This window comes from Lactuca serriola, chromosome 9 (assembly GCF_051521515.1).
Source record: "Lactuca serriola cultivar US96UC23 chromosome 9, Lser_US96UC23_V15, whole genome shotgun sequence".
Taxonomy (NCBI): domain Eukaryota; kingdom Viridiplantae; phylum Streptophyta; class Magnoliopsida; order Asterales; family Asteraceae; genus Lactuca; species Lactuca serriola.
Window position 1 is genome coordinate 201,123,966 of NC_136416.1, and position 12,421 is coordinate 201,136,386.

General features: G+C 36.7%; 1 long non-coding RNA gene across 3 annotated transcripts; it reads right to left on the bottom strand.

Annotated features, from left to right (window-relative positions):
- Positions 1-2,347: 2,347 nt before the first annotated feature.
- LOC145073705 (uncharacterized) lies at positions 2,348-4,645 on the bottom strand. Of its 3 annotated transcripts, XR_013691509.1 has the most exons (9): positions 4,447-4,645; positions 4,080-4,165; positions 3,808-3,893; positions 3,630-3,685; positions 3,371-3,537; positions 3,153-3,220; positions 2,959-3,070; positions 2,839-2,869; positions 2,348-2,739 (listed from the first exon to the last, which is right to left on the bottom strand). It is a non-coding gene; the product is annotated as an uncharacterized LOC145073705 (long non-coding RNA). The 3 variants fall into 3 exon arrangements; XR_013691511.1 differs by lacking the exon at positions 4,080-4,165; XR_013691508.1 differs by lacking the exons at positions 4,080-4,165; positions 4,447-4,645 and having other exon boundaries at positions 3,808-4,062.
- Between the last annotated feature and the right edge of the window lie 7,776 nt (positions 4,646-12,421).

Consider the following 12,421-nt stretch of genomic DNA (forward strand, 5'->3'; position numbering starts at 1 on the left):
CTTGATAGGATGAATTATGGAGAGAAAGGATTAAATATGATTTATTAATATATTATGAGAATAATATATTAAAGGAGAAATCATATTGTTTAATTAATATTAGTCAAGAATTAATAAGAATTAAGTTTGTGGCTAAAAGAGATTAATTAAACTTAAGGGACTGGAATTGTAATTATAAGATAATTGCAATTGGGTTGTGGATTACCTTATTATATAAGGTTGGACGAATTTTATGGGGAAACCCATTAGAAATCGTCCAAGGCTTATTAAAAAGGGGTTCATGGGTTACTTAGGGCCTAAGCATCCAAATTAGGGTTTCCTTGTTAGATAACCCTAATAGTCTCACTATTTAAAGAACCCTTAAGCCCCAAAAAACATGGTGAACTTGTTCTCTAGGGTTTCCAAACGTTTTAGGCAGCCTCCTTCTCTTCTCCTCTTCATCCTCTTGCTCTTGGTGTTTGTGAGCCATTAGAGGAGTGACATTTGTGACTCTAAGCTTTCTAAAGTCAATACAAGGAGGATTTGAGATTATTATTACTACATAACAATCAAGGTATGATCTAAAAACTCTTTCACATGTTAATATGATTATTTATATGCTAGAACTAGGGTTTAAAGTCTTGGATGAATAGCATGTACAATAGAGAAACCTAGATCCAAGCATTAGGGTTTGTATGAGCACATAGGATGTTCTTATGGCTAAAACCCATCAGAATCTCCCGCAAAAAAAAAAAAAAAAAAAAAAAAAGAATCTTCACAAAGCTGTCTTATATGAGTTGACATGTTAAAATGAAGTCCCGTAATAGAGAATCAGGAAAACTGCCAAAAGACAATTAACGGGAGACACGACCCGTGTCGAGTATGCCTTATATGAGACGACCCATGTCGAGTATGCTTGTATGACACGACCCGTATCGTGTATAGAAGTATAATGCTTTCTTCGAATTTCTCCCAAAAGTGCGTTACCAAAAAGAGTGCCCCACTTTAAGGGACACAACCCATATCAACTTCAACAAGATCTATACGACCAGTGTCGTGTATCATATATCCCATGTTAGTCTTCAAGACAAATATGATACAACCCGTATCAATCTTCAATAAAATTACCAGGGATTTTATTATAAAAGAGGAGAACAAAGAGAAGCATGGTGTGGTGCGAGTATAATTTAAAATAGATAATTATGTATCTCCTAATTTTCCTAATTTTCCATACAAGTAAATATATTATAAAATATATATTGACTTATAGCAAAATTATATTTATGTTTAAGTCCTTTGGCGGATTAAACCGGGTATAAGACGAAGGTTGAATACATTTAGTTTTTCGTGGACTTATTAGAGATGAGTACATATCTAAAATATTTTCCCAATGTATTAATGATGTTTTAGTAATGTTTTAAATTTTTAAAAACCGTTTACATACAATTATGTGTTATGTGTCATAATATATGTATATGTTGTGCATTTATGAAAATACATCTTTGAAAGACATTTTTAAAAGGAAAGTTAAATATATTTTCAGATTTGATTTGTATACATAAACATATAAACTTAATGTTGTAAAGATGTTGTGGTATTATTCTAGACATGCTTTATTTGCATATTAGGCTAGCTACCTTGTATGTGGATCTTGTGTAATAGATACATCATCCAAGTTAAGGACGGTCCATATAAGTTATGTTTGGCAAACGTGCCTTTATTACTTGGACAAGTTCCCATTTCAAAGACGCATGAGGTTGGTCTTGAGATAACTTGGGTGAGAACTATGAGCATTTGCACTTGTATGTTATTTCAGACGTATATTATTATGTACGATAATTGTTTAAAGATATAAGACACTGTTTTAAAGGCATACGATGATAGTCTACATGTGTAATGTTTAGCAAATGAGCTTTCGTTAAATAGGCATGCACCAACATTTCAAAGACGAAAATCGAAAAACTACTACAAAAAGCCTTATAGGACCCGGTTATATCAGTTAAATAACCCGGTTTTAAACCGGGTCTTAATGCCAGCGAGTCCTATGTGAAAAAAGAAATAAAACCCGGTTTTAAAACCGGCTCCAATCAGTCTGCAAAGGACGCGTTTTATTTTTACAACCGGGACATATAAGGGTACAAGAACACCGTCATATAAGTAGATAAGACCCGGTTCTAATCCTCCAAACCGGGTGATATAAATCCTTTCAATACTACTTTCATATGTGAAATAGATCCCAGTTCTCAGATAAACAACCGGGTCATTTCCTACATAATTTTTTTTAAATAAAATTTCATAAAACAACAATATTGATACAAAAAAATCTTAAGTTTACAACTATTATACTCTTATTTTTGCATTTAACCAATAAAAAAGCCCCTACCTAAATTTCTAAATGAATTCTTACATATTAAGATCATTAAGATCCAATCTTACAAAACATCTAACGAGATGTCATATGGATCCAGTTGAGAGGTTTTTTGCATGCCCCCACCATAATCTGTTTTCATTCTCGGCAGTAGCAGCAAGCTCGCCCCGTAAGTGTCAAACAACCTTACAGTGATTTGAATGGCCACTTTCATCGTGTACAAAAGCTAAAAGCTTGAATCAGAGGACATTGACACAAACCTTTTTGCAATTACCCACAAGCATCAATATGCCTGCAATTATTCATGTTGTATATTGAGCCAAGCAAGGTAGATGTGCACCTGAAAACTCCTTTGCATCTTGTTCCTAAATGTCCATCAATATTCTAGGCAACTGGATGAGAGAAATAATCGCACATTTAAGAAAATTGTGGATACTGATGGGTTTTTGGGAATAAACAAATACATATGTTGCTAACGGTAGTCTTCAAACCTGATCTTCTTGGATGCAGTTACATCACTCCCTACATATTTATCAGATTCAGAAACTCACATATTCAAACATAATGCATGCCAATAATCACAAAATCACAAGAACTAATCAAATTCTTACAACTTCTAGGCACTCAAAAGCAATGCTAGCAGCCTCGATCTTCTTCTGACTTTTCTAGTCTCAATTTCAATATCTCGTCTACCAAATTTTTGTGCTCTTCAAATATCATTTCCTGAATCATCGTCACGTAAAACTTGGCTGGTCAGCATGAACCAAATATTTCTTAAAAAGGAGTGGTGTTTATTTCAGTGTACCTTTTATGATTTTTATGTTCAATAAAAACTTAGTCCATGTGTTTGTAGTAATGGTTCACGCCGTTCCACTACAAATAAGAAACACAAGTTCCTAAGTATAAATTTGAACACGTTAAATCGGAATGTTCAAATGCTTATAGTTTGGGATGAACACAATTAGAAGGGATTCAAACTAGAAGGCGGTGTTGCAGCATGAACAGCCATGGCAGTTTACTTACTACCATTTCTTCACTTGTATCTTCTGAAATCTCCTTTGAATTTATATATAACCACAAACATCAATAAGCTTCACTAGAGAGTCTGGTGGTTTTCTTCAACATCTGTTGATATGAGGTTCTAATTTTATTTGTGACTTCGTCTGCTGCTTTCATCAATCAATATTTGCCTACACATGAAACATAACATGCTCAGTTTGTCAACATATAACTGTTATGGAAGAGAAATGCAATTATGTTCGTTTCAAAGAAGTCACATTACCGAAGAACTCATCGTTTTCATTCTTTAGACCTTCAATATTTCACTATATTGCAACACTAAAAAATTATGTTTTCAAACGATGTCAGATCCCCAGCTAGTGCTAGACATGGAGGAGTATAGTATTTGCATAATCCATAATAAGTTAACTAAAGGAAGTATATGTAGCATCAAAACTTACATTGATTATGGATGCATATCTCACTGTTAATCAAGGGTTCTTGAATGCTATAGTGACTGTTGTTGTTATTCATTGCTAGCATATAACTAGAAAATATGTTTGGTAGATCCCATAAATTGTACATGAGAAAAAAGCAACCAATGAAACCATAATAAAGAATAAATGTTTGGTAAAACGTCAATACATTATCACATAGAAGAAGAAACGCCAATTACGTAAAGATTAATTAATAGAACGAGAGAACAGGCGAGATAGAAGAAGCAACATAGTACCTTGTTGAAAATAAACATTGTTCAATGGAAAATGACAAAAGAAGCTACTAACATTCTTGCAAAATATAGTTTCATTTCGCATTTTCCTATAAAAAATGATTAATGTATGAGAGAAAACAAGAATAAAATTAAGAAGCTTATCATGAAGAATACTCAAACATGTGAATGCCCCTTTAATTCCAGTTCTACCGCACTGTCATAGAGTCATCTTGCTCTCAATGTTCCTTAACACTATTTTATAGCAAAGTATGTACATAAATCATGTTAAAATGTCATAGTATTTACATACCCAGGTTAAGGAAGTAGAAATTAGAAAATGAAATATGATTCAAAGAAACAAATGCACCTCTATTTCTAGGTTAATTACCTTTTTTGCTCATCATCACATGCAACAAGATCGCTAATTCCAAACATTTTATTAACCGAGCCCCGTTTAACAGGCGACACGAATCGAGGAAGGCACAATTATGGTGGTAAGGAGTAGAGGTGGTGGTGACTAGGGTTTTGCAATTCATTTTTGTCCGATAAGAGAGTGCACAGGAGGAGGTTCAGGAAAAGGGGCTGTAATTTTTCAATTTTTTTGGCGTACGGAATGGCGGGATGTGAAATAAAGGGCGCTAACATATTTTTTTTCATAAGATTTGTATATTTTTTATTTTGATAATATTAAATATTATTTTGATAACTAAAAAAAGGTTTTATGATGAAATTAAAAATGACGTCGGTTCATAATTATACTAGCTACTTTGTAAATGGTAACATTAAAACTTGAGACTTCTGAAAGAATAACATGGATAAATGTATGGATAAAATGTGTCTATGTGCAATTTGTATAATTTGAACCTAAAAAATACTATACTTTAGTTTTTAACTTGTGTGATAATTATTTTGATATTAGTTTAAAGTTTTAATTAATAAATAAATATCATAAGATTTTATCACAAATATTATTTTTCTATTCAAAATAAAGATAAGTAAAAGACTAAACTGCACAAATGGTCCCTATGGTTTGCTCAAAATTACCACTTTGGTCCAAAATATTTGGACTAGCACCAAAGGTCTAAAGTTTTAATTTTGCTGCTTATTTGGTCCAATCTGTTATGATTTTTTTTCAAAATGACCGATTTGCCCTTCATAATATGATTTTCCTTTTTTTCTTAATTGTTTTTCTGGTTTTCATATTTAAAAAAATAAAAAATAAAAATAAATCTCTCTCTCTCCCTCTCCCTCTCCCTCTCCCTCTCTCTCTCTCCCTCTCTCTCTCTCTCTCTCTCTCTCTCTCTCTCTCTCTCTCTCTCTCCCCAAACACAATCCAAAACACACCATAATTCTAAAGTTCTTCAAAAAAAAAGACATACATACAAAACAAACAAACTCATAAATCTAAAACATTTCTAGAACTAAATAAACCAAAAATCCTAAAATCGAATGTGAAGCACCAAACAAACCCAGAAAATGAATATGAAATCATATGTTCTTAAAAAATATTTCTGGAACAAAAAAACATAAAACAAATCTGTAATCGATTTGTGTGTGTGGGATCTATCAAGAAACATCACCCATTTAACAGGATCCATTGGACAACATTTGGTTTCTCCCTTGAAATTTGATTGTAAGAAAGATCAGTAACCTAAATAGAAAACCCAATCGGCTTTAACCCGCCATTAAAATCGATTTACAACCAATTCGATCTCGTCGTAAAGGTGGAAGCACTGGAAAAAACAACAACGAGATCTCAACTACACGAAGAACTCGAACTCTAAACCAAATCAACCCTAATCCCACCATTTTCAACCAAATCAATGGCAGCAACTCTGCAAACCCTAATATACTACCGTCGGACACAACCAAACACCATTCATCATCTTCTCCACCCTTATCTCTCCATTACAGCCTACAACCCATCATCTTCTCCATCGGTGGATCTGTTCGTCACCAGATCTAGGTTTGCTAGAGTTTGTAGAGGTGGCGGTGGATTCGTGTATCTCCAACGATGACATCCATGAAACCCTAGCCACCATGAACATCCCATATCTGTGTCCGAGGGAGTATCAGATAAAGAAGAAGGTAGATGAAGAAGCACAGTTCGTTGGTGGATTTGAATTAGATACACGAGGGATTTGAATCAAATGTCGCTATGAACATCTCCAACTTGATGAACGGAGGTGATGGTGACGGATTGGGAGATGTTGAAGTTCAGATGCAAGAGGGGTGAGAGGAAGATATTCATGGTTTGAGGCCAAATTTCTTTTGATTTTCATACACACACACTAAAACCAAAGAAGATTAATGGTGTTAACGTTTTAGACGTGGGAACATACGAACATGGTTGTGTGGCGAATATAGGTGGTGGAGTTTGTGGCGGTGATCCGAGAGTTTGAGCTTATCTTTTGAGTTAACGGTTGGGAGGTGAGTTATCATCACTATACTAAGGGGGTCTAAGGCATCAAGGTCGGCCTATTGGATATGATATCCTAGCAGTCTGTAGTATGTCGAGTATGAGTTAGTATTGCATGTAAGTTGCTATGCTAATTAGGTATATCTATAGGACTACCTGTAGTATTATGTGATTATCTGTATGTGCATTAGTTGCGTTATATGTCGACATATTATGTGAGATGGGTTGAGGAGATACTGCTATGTGCGGTAACCAACAAACCCGGGAGCATTCCTAATACCCATGTCTTTTCATTTCAATGAGATCCATGGGTTAAAGCTCCATGGAGTATCCATGGACTTTCCATGCAAGCCTAGCCCATTCCAAATAAGCATTAGCCCACACTATATAAATACAAGAGCCCATATTTAATTAGTCATACTTTTTATCTCTAAATTAATTCTAGATTAATTATAGATCAATACTAATTAAATAATATGATTTTATATTAATATATTAGAACTTATAATATATTAATAAATCATAACTTATACTATTCTCAAAAGATTATCCATAAATTGTTCGGGTGAAGTGCAACCCAAATGGACCATGCCGGGTCGGGTCAAGTACATATCAAATATAGTTATGGACTTAGACACTATATCTAACAGTTATGACCTTGTGCATTCCTCCATTAAAAACCTCCTTTATGCTTGTTATGCCTTCTTTGGAGCCTTTTGTGATTCAAAACTTGGGATATGGGCTCTCCTTTGGATGGAAACATCAGATCTGGACCTTCATTGCATTCTAGAAGTGTAACGTTTCAGTTATGGTCGTGATTGAGGTCCCTTTTGAGCTTGGAACCCCTAGAGAGCTTGGGAGAGTTGTGTGTGAGAGCAAGCCATTTTAATCCTTTTTGGTGTTGTTTTGCAAAGAAGAAGGTGTTTCCAGCTATAGGAGGTCAATAGGATTGCTAATCTGTGGTTTTCAAGCTTGGATTTGCAGTATTGAGGTAGCAAATTGAACTGTCCTTCTGTTTTGGTTAAGATCTATGAATCTAGGGTTTTCTATATCCTTTTTATGGCTTGAATTGATGAGTTTATGGTCCCTTTATGTGCCTCTGGTTTTGGTTCAGTGGCAACATCGGAAGGGGTCCGAGATGACTTGGGAGTCAGAGTCGGAGATGCGTGAGCAGCATCCAGAGTTGTTTCCAAAATGAAACTTCGAGGGCGAAGTCTGATTCAAGTGGGGAAGAATTGTAACATCCGGATTTCCAAGTACATTATTTTATTTAATTAATTTTGGAGTTTGTGGAGGAACTCGGCGAGTTGGAGCCAAGACTCGCCGAGTAGGGTCGCGGATGTTCATCCGGGTTCACGTCTGGACTCGGCGAGTCCACGCTGTTTAATGAAACCCTAATCCCCTGAGTTTGGAGCCTATTTAAGGGCACTTATAGTCTCCCATTGCGGCTACCAGTCCCTTGAGAGAACCCTAAGTGAGCCAAATCGATGTGAGGAAGAAGAAGTCACTTTTGATCTTTGTACCTTAGGTTTAGCAAGAAGAAAGTGACCAAGAGCAAGAGGAGGTGCGATTCTAGCAGTTCCAGAGTTCATAGACTTCATTTTGAGGTATTAGTTCGAACCTCCTTCAGTTTTGGTGTTGATCATTAGAGTTAGGTTTTTCCAACCCCTTTGGAGAATGATTATGTGGAGCAAATGGTCCCTCTTCGAGTTTGTGCCTTGGATCTGGACTTAAAGAAGTCAAGAGACCTTAACCCTTAGAGCTTTATGGATCAGTTTGGGGTCATTGGACTTAGGTTGCCATTTTTGGGACTAAATCCCCTTTTGATGCCTTGTTGTTGTTATACAAGCATCAAGTTTCGGACTTTATGTGACATTCATGCTTGGGAAGGCTAGATCTAGGGTTTAGGGAAACATATCTGACCTCAGGAGGCCAGTAGAGGTTGTGCATGGCATGAACTCGCCGAGTTGTTCTGGGACTCGGCGAGTAGGGCTAGGGTTTCACGTAAATTGCTCAGTGAGTAGACTTGCCGAGTTGGGGAATGACTCAGTGAGTCAGAAGGGGGTTAGAGGACTGGAGTTCAAGGCGGTACTCGCCGAGTTGTTCTTAAGACTCGACGAGTTGAGTCGGGGTGGCCCCGCGATTCATGACTGGTATGACTCGTCGAGCATAGGGAGGGACTCGGCATGCCAAGCTGGACAAGTGTTAGAGAACATGTGTGAACTCGCCGAGTCACCAGGGTGCACTCGGCGAGTAGGGTCAAAGTGTGACCGTTGACTTTTATTGACTTTTAGGGTTTGGTCAACAATGGAGTACTTGTGTCGAAAGGGGGGGGGGGGTAAAATAGTCTTTTACCCTTCTGAGGGTGCCAGCGGCAGGTTGAGTCTAGTCTCGAGAGTTATATTTCTACGAGTATTTGCTTTATGTAAATAGGCGGAGACTAGGCAATATTTCTACCGAGTCAGAGATTTACCGAGACGCCTGAGGTGAGTCTTCTCACTATACTTTACCTAGTGTGGTAACAGAGTTATGTGACAGTGTATTTTAGAGTTATGTGCTAGTGTATTTGCATGTTATTTATGTGTTGTGATTTATTGTATGTGATATGCATGATTCAGAGTTTACAGAGTAGGACCAGTGGGTCCATAGAGTTAGGACCTCCGGGTCCATAGAGTTAGGGCCAGAGGGCCCACAGAGAGTTTGGGCTGGAGGGTCCCACTAAGACACATTGACCAGAGGATCAACAGAGTTATAGCCTCGAGTGGCTAATATATGTTAGAGTGGTATTTTGGGGAACTCACTAAGCTTATGCTTACAGTATTACGTGTTATGTGTTTCAGGTACCAGTGATGACCGCGGAAAGGCGTCGGCTTGATTCGTATACAAACATGAGATTTTATGTATTTTGATTTTGGGAGATGTTTTGTGAAACAAAGACATGATTCTATGACATTTTATGAATGAATGAGTTGTAAAAATGTGTTTGGAAAATGCGAAAAATTGTTTTAAATTTTACGACGTTACAGATCATGAATGTTATTCAGATGATAGGAGGAGGCTAGGTCGGCACGTCATGCACGAGAGTTTATCTGACTTCGTACGAGGTGAGTCTTCTCACTATACTGTACCTAGGATGGTATCTATGTGTGACCGGAAGGTCTTATATGCTATGAGATGTAAGTGATGTATGTTGTTATATGATATGTATGTGTTATGTAAGTTATGAATGATAAGGAACGGAAGGTCATTATGATGTGGACCGGAACGTCAAGATGCTATGGACCGGAAGGTCATTACGGGTAGGACCAGAAGGTCTACCAGGGTTGTAGGATGGAAGTCCTACGAGACACAGTGACCGGAAGGTCTCATAGCCTTGAGTGACATATGTGCGTATGTGGTATTTTAGGAAACTTACTAAGCATTTATGCTTACAGTTGTTGTGTTATGTGTTTCAGGTACTAGCGAGGATCGCGGGAAGGCGCCGGCATGATCCGTACACACTCATGGAGTTTATGTCTTGAGATTCCGGGATATGTTTTGTTATGATAACATTGGATACACTATGTTTTGATATTATCTTATGAATAAAAGTATGTTTTAAAAATGAAAAATTGTTTTGGAAATTTACGTTGTTACAAAATATTAGGGTATCCTCCTGACGGACCTACTCGTCGAGTCCAGGCTTACGACTCGTCGAGTAGACCACTAAAGACCCGCATCAAATCTGGCATTTACTCAACGACTTAGGGCTACTACTCGTCGAGTAGCTTTTACAAAATGAATGCTTTAACAACTCAATGCGTACCAAGAACAGGACGTTACACAACAACATCCTTCTTGGCCCGAGTTTTCAACAGATCGCGCAACAAGGTCCCTCTATTGATCCACATCACTCCCAAGTGCTCCACACCTCTTCGAGGTGCTCCAAACCCCCTTCTGTACGATCTGTTACTTTGGCACTTGATCCATTCATTTGTCAGGTGATCCATTCCTCTCTCAAATGATCCATTCATTTGTCACATGCTCCATGAACCTCAAGTGCTCCATTAGATACAAGTGATCTATGTTGGACAAGACTTCATAAATCAACATTGATTTGTTTCATTTTCCCTACCTTTTCAATATGCCTATGTCCCATCTCCCGTCACCCTCCTCATATTGAAACATGGAGGTCGTGTCTAGAAACAAGGAAAAAATATGGAAAACCAATTGGCTTTATTATGAGTACCCATTATCTATTAGTTTCATTATCAGTGCCTCATTATCTATTCTTCAAAAACATCATTAAACATGTTAGTTTCTAAAATGACTCAAGGACATTATGAAAAACTAGATGGCTGTTGGGTGTTGTGCATTGGTTCAAGGAAAGTGCAAGTTCCTATGTTGAACCTCAACAGTACTCGCTAGGATCTCAAAGAATAAACTACGTATTTTGACATGTATGCATGTCAACTTAAAAGTGAGGACGCTTGATATAGTTGTGGACATTTAGAATGTCGTGTACAATGTAGTGTTTTTGCTAAAAATGTATGTTATGATGTTATATTCTTTTACAAGTTAAATCCTCGTACTTTTTAAAAGTTTACTTTAAACTTTAATTTTGATGACATCAAGACTTATGGTTAGCAAAAAAATATGGATAAAGTCAAAGAAGAGTTTTTGGTTGACCGAGAAAGAGGGAGCTATAACTTATCTAAGGAGCGAGCTAAATACCAGTTTGCACTAATGGCTTCTTGGTGGCATATCGAGAGCACTTTCACAAAGTGATATTCTAAAGTGTTTTGAACTTGTATTGATGGTTCAAAATCAGATGTTTTTTTTGTGGTTATGATTCCTGTTAAACTTGAAAAGACAGTTTTACTATTTTTTTTGTTTTTTTCCTATTTATTTAAATACTTTGCAATGTTTTAATTAATTACAAATAAATATGGGCCCCACCTAACTCTCTCTCTCTCTATTGATCGATTGACCTTATAGTGTAGACCCCCAAACACCACATTCAATTTCGTCGGCCATGGATTCTCCCCGCCCAATAGATTTCTTCTCACTTGTTTACGCAAACACATATATACACATAAATTCCTGAAATTCGAAACACAAAGAGACAAAAAAAAACATGGCGTAGAATGATTGAAACGGGTGGTGGCTAGGTTATTCACTAACCTAGTCCCTCAGAGCAAATCAGAACCGACGGTGGTTGTTTGGATTCGAGCATTGAATTATGCCGATTTGTTGAACTCACCGGAGTAGTTCATTGAGGGTTAGTGGTGACTAGATACTAGGAGAAGCTAAGAAGATAATCTCTAAAACAGAATCCGGGATGCGGGGTTTATTTGTTTAAGGAGAGGTGATGGGAGGTGGAAGTATGAAATTTACTGTTTTAAGTTGTTAAGGTGTGGCTACTGTTGTCGATGGAAGCAAGGTCGTCGATGAGATTTAGGTATAATCGGAGAGAGAGAGAGAGAGAGAGAGAGAGAGAGAGAGAGAGAGAGAGAGAGAGAGAGAGAGAGAGGGGTGGGTGAACCTACTTTTTGTTTTTAATTTTTAAGAAATTTAGTAAATACTAAAATAATGCAAAAAAGAAAATAAAAGGGTAATGCGGTTATTTCAAGTTTTTCAAGGACTGAAACCACAAAAAATTTCAATTTTTAGATTATTACTGGAAAATTAAAAACTCTTTGGACTTCATTCATTTTTTTAATCATATAACCAAATTTATAGTTTAGTCTTCTACAAACCATGTTATATTTTGAAAAAAGAAATGTTATAAACGAATGGGAAATTTTAATTGAATAACAGATTATATGTGGGCTTTTTGGATAAAATAATACTGGTCTTTTGGGCTTTTGGCAAATCATATCCGTTCAAAATCTTCCGACCCGATTGCGGAGAATTGAAAAGTCAAGTATACCCTTCGAAACTGGAAAGCGAATTAGGGTTCTAA